Source organism: Protopterus annectens, chromosome 4.part0, assembly GCF_019279795.1.
Source record: "Protopterus annectens isolate FY-2018-M chromosome 4.part0, PAN1.0, whole genome shotgun sequence".
In the NCBI taxonomy this organism is placed as follows: domain Eukaryota; kingdom Metazoa; phylum Chordata; order Ceratodontiformes; family Protopteridae; genus Protopterus; species Protopterus annectens.
The window spans coordinates 61,617,397-61,623,396 of record NC_056733.1 but is presented as its reverse complement, the minus strand read 5'-3'; the positions used below and the strand labels follow the sequence as shown (position 1 = coordinate 61,623,396).

The 6,000-nt window shown below is 38.4% G+C and overlaps 1 protein-coding gene across 1 annotated transcript in view; it reads left to right on the top strand.

Annotated features, from left to right (window-relative positions):
- Positions 1-4,489: 4,489 nt before the first annotated feature.
- Positions 4,490-6,000, top strand: part of LOC122799185 — a 54,423-nt gene continuing 52,912 nt past the window's right edge. The window contains exon 1 of the mRNA XM_044068089.1: positions 4,490-4,597. The gene's annotated coding sequence lies outside the window, so the exon portion shown is untranslated. The remainder of the gene's footprint in view (positions 4,598-6,000) is intronic.

Genomic DNA, 6,000 nt, shown 5'->3' with positions numbered 1-6,000 from the left:
GTGTAGTTTCACGGTTATGGGGTTTCGGGATTTTGAGCGTTCGGCTATAGAATTTCAAAATACTGAAATTCGGGATTTCAGTATTTCAGGATTCTATAGTGAACCCATATATATATATATATATATATATATATATATATATATATATATATATATATATATATGAATGACCTCTTACTTGCTGTTGTGACAATTTCACATTGAGCTTGATTTTTTTAATTTTCTGAATTAATAACCCCCAGGGCCCTTTTTCTGCTCTAGATGCTTTAAACAGACTCATCCAGCTGAACACTCTCTGCTTGGACTGTCATTTCCAGGGTAGCACCATACACTTACATGGGTCGAAGTGAAGCTAACACCATTTAGACCATGTGTCACCAGTCTCATCATATCCCTTTTCAGGCTTGCTTTCCTGTTTGTCACAATTTCCCATCTTTAGTGCATACATCTCAACCTGCAGAAATTGAAAATAGGTATAAAGGCTCTTAAAATGAAGATACATCCAGCCCAAAATCTGGAGTCTAATTAGCATCAAATTTGTATAACAAATAGCACATGACTCTTCCTACTTCTAGTAGGAATGCAGTAGAAATGTGGAATACAACTTAGAAACACATTTAATAAATAGAGAGAGACAAAAAAATTATGGAGATATATAAGCACATTATCAAAGAAACAGTGTTAAAAACTAATGAACTCAATTGCAAAATTCTATCACACACAATTATTTATTTTTACTTCAGAAAAGAAATATGTAAGATTGGTGATGTAGTGTAGTTTTCTTTGTACTAGACAGCTTCAAATATCATGTGTCTTTGGGGTGGGATTCAAAAAATTGCATCAAAAGGTAAATCGAGCCTGAAAATAGGAACATTCCTCCAAAAATAAAAAAAAAATCATGTGCAAGGTTAAATCAGGCCTGAAAATAGGTCTGTTCCTTCAAAATAGGGACATTCTAGTATTATCAGTCAATATTTCCATTATCCCACCATGTCAGCCTCACTTTCCATCATTGGTGCTTTCAGTTGTACCATTTCCTTGCTTAGTTTGGCATTAATAAAAATCCGTCAAACTTTATTTTACCTCAGCTCCCTTCTCTGCTCTCTCATTCCCTTATCTCCTTCATTCTTGCTTTCACGGGGTAGTCTTGAATTTCTGCTGCCCCCTAATCCTTTTTCTAATGTCCTACATTATGTACTTTGCATTCTCTGTTCCGGGATTCACCCTACAGCTCCTCCATAGCTTCCCAATCACCCTTTATCTGCTCTGTAAAATTCCTCTTACCAGTTTCTTACCTTATTCCTCCTGACTGACATTTTTTTCTTCCCATGCTGGGCTTTCTCATCAATGCCTTGATGCTCCAACTGTAGAAAATACATACTTCTGTCTATATTGTATTATTGCCATAAACAGAGCTTTTCTCACTGGACCGCCACTGAAAATGAACTTTTATGCCCAGGATGACTATCCCAGTAAACAAATGCAGATAAATAAAAAATAATCATCTCCTGCATGTTCATGCCTTCCCTGTCATCCTTATTTCTGTGTATATCCCATGGTGCTATTGTTTGAGCTCTCCTGCTCTACTCCTTCCTCTTTCTTTCCACAGAAATCTGCCATCATCCTTTATCTCACTTTTTGCCCTCTGGCAGCCATTCTCGTTTATTACCTTGTACCTTAAGCCTTCACAATCTTGTCCCCATGTCCACCTTAGTTTAAAGACACAGTTGTCTGAAATCAATTTTCTAGCCTGTGTTTTAGTAATGCACATCCATGGGGATTGACATGAACCTTATCCCTGCAGAACAGTTCTTCATTCTTCTGGGCTCTTGCCACCTCCCTCCTTTCACAAACCTGTGGTCTCCTCCCCACTCCCTGAGCCAAAATTTGCACTGTGTAATGCCCTCCTTCCTTATAATGCTGACCCTTTGTATAGGTACACTTCTGGGAATGGTACTGCACTTAAATCCATGCATGCTGCAACTAACTACTTGGTCCATGCCATTAATTCTTCCGTGATCCATTCTTCATATAATTAATTTTGACATGGACTACTATACAAGTGCATCCCTCTCCTTTTGTGCTCCGCTTCATCACTATGCTTTGCTCTTTTGATAAACTCCTCCTCCTTCCCCCCTCCTCTACTGACTCTAGTGATCACACCACCCTAACCAGCACCATCTCTGCACTTCCTGGCTCGTACCTAACTGCTCCATGTCCCCCTGCACTGTATACTCCTTCTCCTAATCACAAGTTTACAATAATTCTACTGACTGCTTCCCTTCTGGCTAATTACCCTTTCTTTTCTCCCTGCCCCTTCATTCCTTCCTTCATGCCCTCCCCCTAATGCTGTTTCCTGCCCAAACACCTTGTTCCTCATATTCTCTCTTCTGAGCACATCTTATTCCTTTTACCTTCTCCTCCATCCTTACCTCATGACAATCTCCATCCCTGTTTTCCTTCAATTTTTTGACAACTGTATCATGTGCCTATATTCTTCCTACTTCCTCTTTGTTCTACCATTCACTGTCTGGCCACCTCCTACCATTCCTTGCCCTAAAATGTCTGCAATGCCCCCACTCTCATCTAATCTCTAGTCCACCTTGATTACTATTTGACTGACTAGCCAGCCAACTGCCCTCTCAGCTCTCAAATCCGTTTTTGAACTTTCTCGGTTTCCTACAAATCACAGTCCCCATCCACTACAAAACTCCCTGCGGTAGTGTCTGCCCCACATCCCAAACATGTCATCTACCCCCCCTTACAAATCTCCTCCTACCTCTCTTACTCCTTTCCTCCTGCTTCATCTTGCTAACTTTCTACAATTTTTTAACCGATTCTTAATCTTCTCTTGCTTCTGCCTGTCTGGCCAGCACCTTCAATCAACCTTCCTTACACTGTCCTATTCTGCCACTTATAAAATTCTTGTCTTGTATCATACAAGATCCTTCTGTGCTTTCACTTACTTTTTGTCGTCTCAATCTATACTTCCCTTCCTTTGGCACAGCTCCATGGTAAACAAAGTTTGTATTCAGTACCTGGCAAATAAGGCCTATCTTATTTGTGATGACTTCGCTTTACCTAGATATTTTGGCACCTAACTAGGCCTTCCCACCTCAAGTGCTTCCACTAACCTGGTTTAACATATCTCAGCTAAATTAACACATACTTCAATAGCTATCAAGCACTTGACACTTAAACTCCTTTAAGAGAATCCTGACTCAAAAATAAAAATAACAGTAGTCCAATAGTCTAAAGTGAGACACCCTACATATACAGTTTGCAAATGTACACATCTTAAAGAAACAGGCAAGCAAACATCACATAGTCTACACTGTTAAGTATTCATGATTATTGGTAGAACACTTTTTGACTGACAGACAAAACGACAGAAAAATTGCTGAAAGATATTTTCAGTGAACAATATTTTAATTTTTTTGTAAGGGGCATGCCCCCTGCACCCAGACGTGGAGGGTACACTCTAAATTTTATATACCAACTCTACTGTCGCACAATAGGGGAGAAAGGGTGACACCACCTGCTTGTTGAAAGTGACTTTCAGCAATAATGCCATCATGCTGTTGTCAATCTGGCATCAGTGTGAAGAAAAACATGTTTCCACCTTTTAATATTAGACTCAACAAATACTGTTGTCTATTGTCTTAAACTCCACAGTGTAGGTTAAAGTGATGTAGCAATAACAATGCAATCAGTATATTCAGCAAGCAAGAAGAATAAGTAGCAAATAAGTTTGTTTTTACCTTAAACTATTTTTTTTTTTCAAATATTGTACAATAAGTGAGAATCTAAACTTTTAGAGACCACAGTAGAACCAAATATCAGATGCAGCAACAACACATCACACATGACCAGGAATCCACCGAGCAGTTTTTTAGACAGTAGTATTTTATTCAGATAAAAATCTCTCAACGTTTCAGCTAAAAAGCCTTTTCAGAGTACAAAAAACACAAATAACATACATTATTTATATACAAAAGAATTTTCCCTAATTATTTAATAAAATAACTAAAGTAATTATATCATTACTAAACATTTACCCAATTAAGACCCTCCAATTACATTCTGTATTAAGTCCCTTAGGGACTAAAGTTTCATACTTTAATATAAAAATAGATTATTTTCGTAATAGTTTAAGTTTCAAAAGAGAAGTATTGAACCTAGAAACTAAACTATCCCCACTGTAGCATGACAGGACTAGAAAATGTATAGTGAATTTTTAAACAGTGTGTTGCAGTGTTTAATGTGGGAACATTCTCAGGAACACGCAACTAGCAGCACATTGTATTCACTAGATAATTTGTAAACAAGGTTCCTGTTTTCAGTTAAAGCTGTATAAAGTGAAGTAAGCTGGAAGACTGGGATCACTAGTTCAGTTCTTCATCTGAGGAAGAGCCCTGAAGTGAACAGATTTGGAGTAAGATGTGGAGCTTTATCTGGTGTAGTAACGTCAATGCAGAGCTGGAATTAAGGTTTACCTGAGGCCTGCAGTTTTAGACTTTTAAATAAAGCCTGCTGGGTGGAAAGTTCTGACAGATTGAAAATGTACTGAAGAAAAACTGCTGCATATAATTATGAGGTCAGTGTGTGCTGTTTTCATTCTATTAAGATTTTTTTATTCCACCTGGAGAAATAAACAAATGGTTTTATATGTATGTGGTGCCAGTGTCTCCCTGAACTTATACTGGTGGTATGTGCACAGACAGTTGTTTCCAATTCCCACAAGATCTTTTGCAGCCAAATGCAATACATATATTGGGCTACTAATCTTTTACAGCACTTTAGAGAATGGGCAAACTGTACATCAGCAGCCTGATTGGAGAACGAACGTTCTCTAGCAGGGTATTAATGTATAAGTAATGACCTATGAAAAACGAGTCCACCGCTTCACGGCTGCCATGGAGCTCAGACAGAAAAAAACTGACAACTGCCATTATTTTACACTCGCTAAGCAGGACTTCTGCTGTTTAGCAAGTGTAAAATGTAAAAAAAAGAAATTAAAAAAGTGCGTGTATGTTAATTGCATGTGTGCATGTGAGTGAAAGCGAGATCAATTGTGCCATTATTTTACACTCACTAAGCAACCTTTTGTGGTTTAGTGAATGTAAAAAATAAATAAACAGAAAAAAAGTGTATGTACCTGTACGAGTGTGTTTATGTTTTTGTCCGCGTATGTGAGTGAAGGCATGCATGAAAAGAGAAGAGACTGTGTATGTGTATATGAGAGAGAATGAACAGTGAGAACAATCGAACCATTATTTTACACTTGCTAAGCACCGCTTTTGCTGTTTAGTAAGTGTATAGTAAAAAAGAAAAGAAACTTAAAATAAAGTGTGTGTGTCTATGTGAGTATGAGTTTGTGTGTATGAAAGCAGAAGAAACTGGAGTGTGTGTGTGCATGTGCATGTGTGTGTGCATGTGCGTGTGTGCGTGTGTATGTGCGTGTGTGTGTGCGTGTGTGTGCATGTGCGTGTGTGTGCGTGTGCGTGCGTGTGCGTGTGTGTGCGTGTGTGTGTGCGTGTGTGTGTGTGCGTGTGTGCATGTATGTGTGTGTGTGTGAGAGAGAGAGAGACATTGAAGAGTGAGAGCGATACCTGGCAGCAGCAGCAAAGAGCACCTCTCAACTGTACAGATTTTTCCAGAATATTCAGATGTTTGCCTCATATTTTTGGTTTGGTCCTCATAAAATTTTGGTTTTCTGGTAAATCACTGGCAAACCATTGAGAACTGAAGTCAGAAAATAATGGCAGGCATTTGAATTTCAGACTTCATTCCCTTCATGCTAATGCAAAACCATTTTGCCTTTGTTCCACAATTATTTATGTCTTTGTCCAGATTTCTTGTTCTAAGAAGTTGAGAGGTATGCCTCTCAACCTCTTACATCAACATGTCTTTATATTTTTTTGATGTAAATGCTTCCTCCAACACCATGAACATATACTACAGCAAGTTTGAAACATTAGGCAGAGGAACTATTTTACA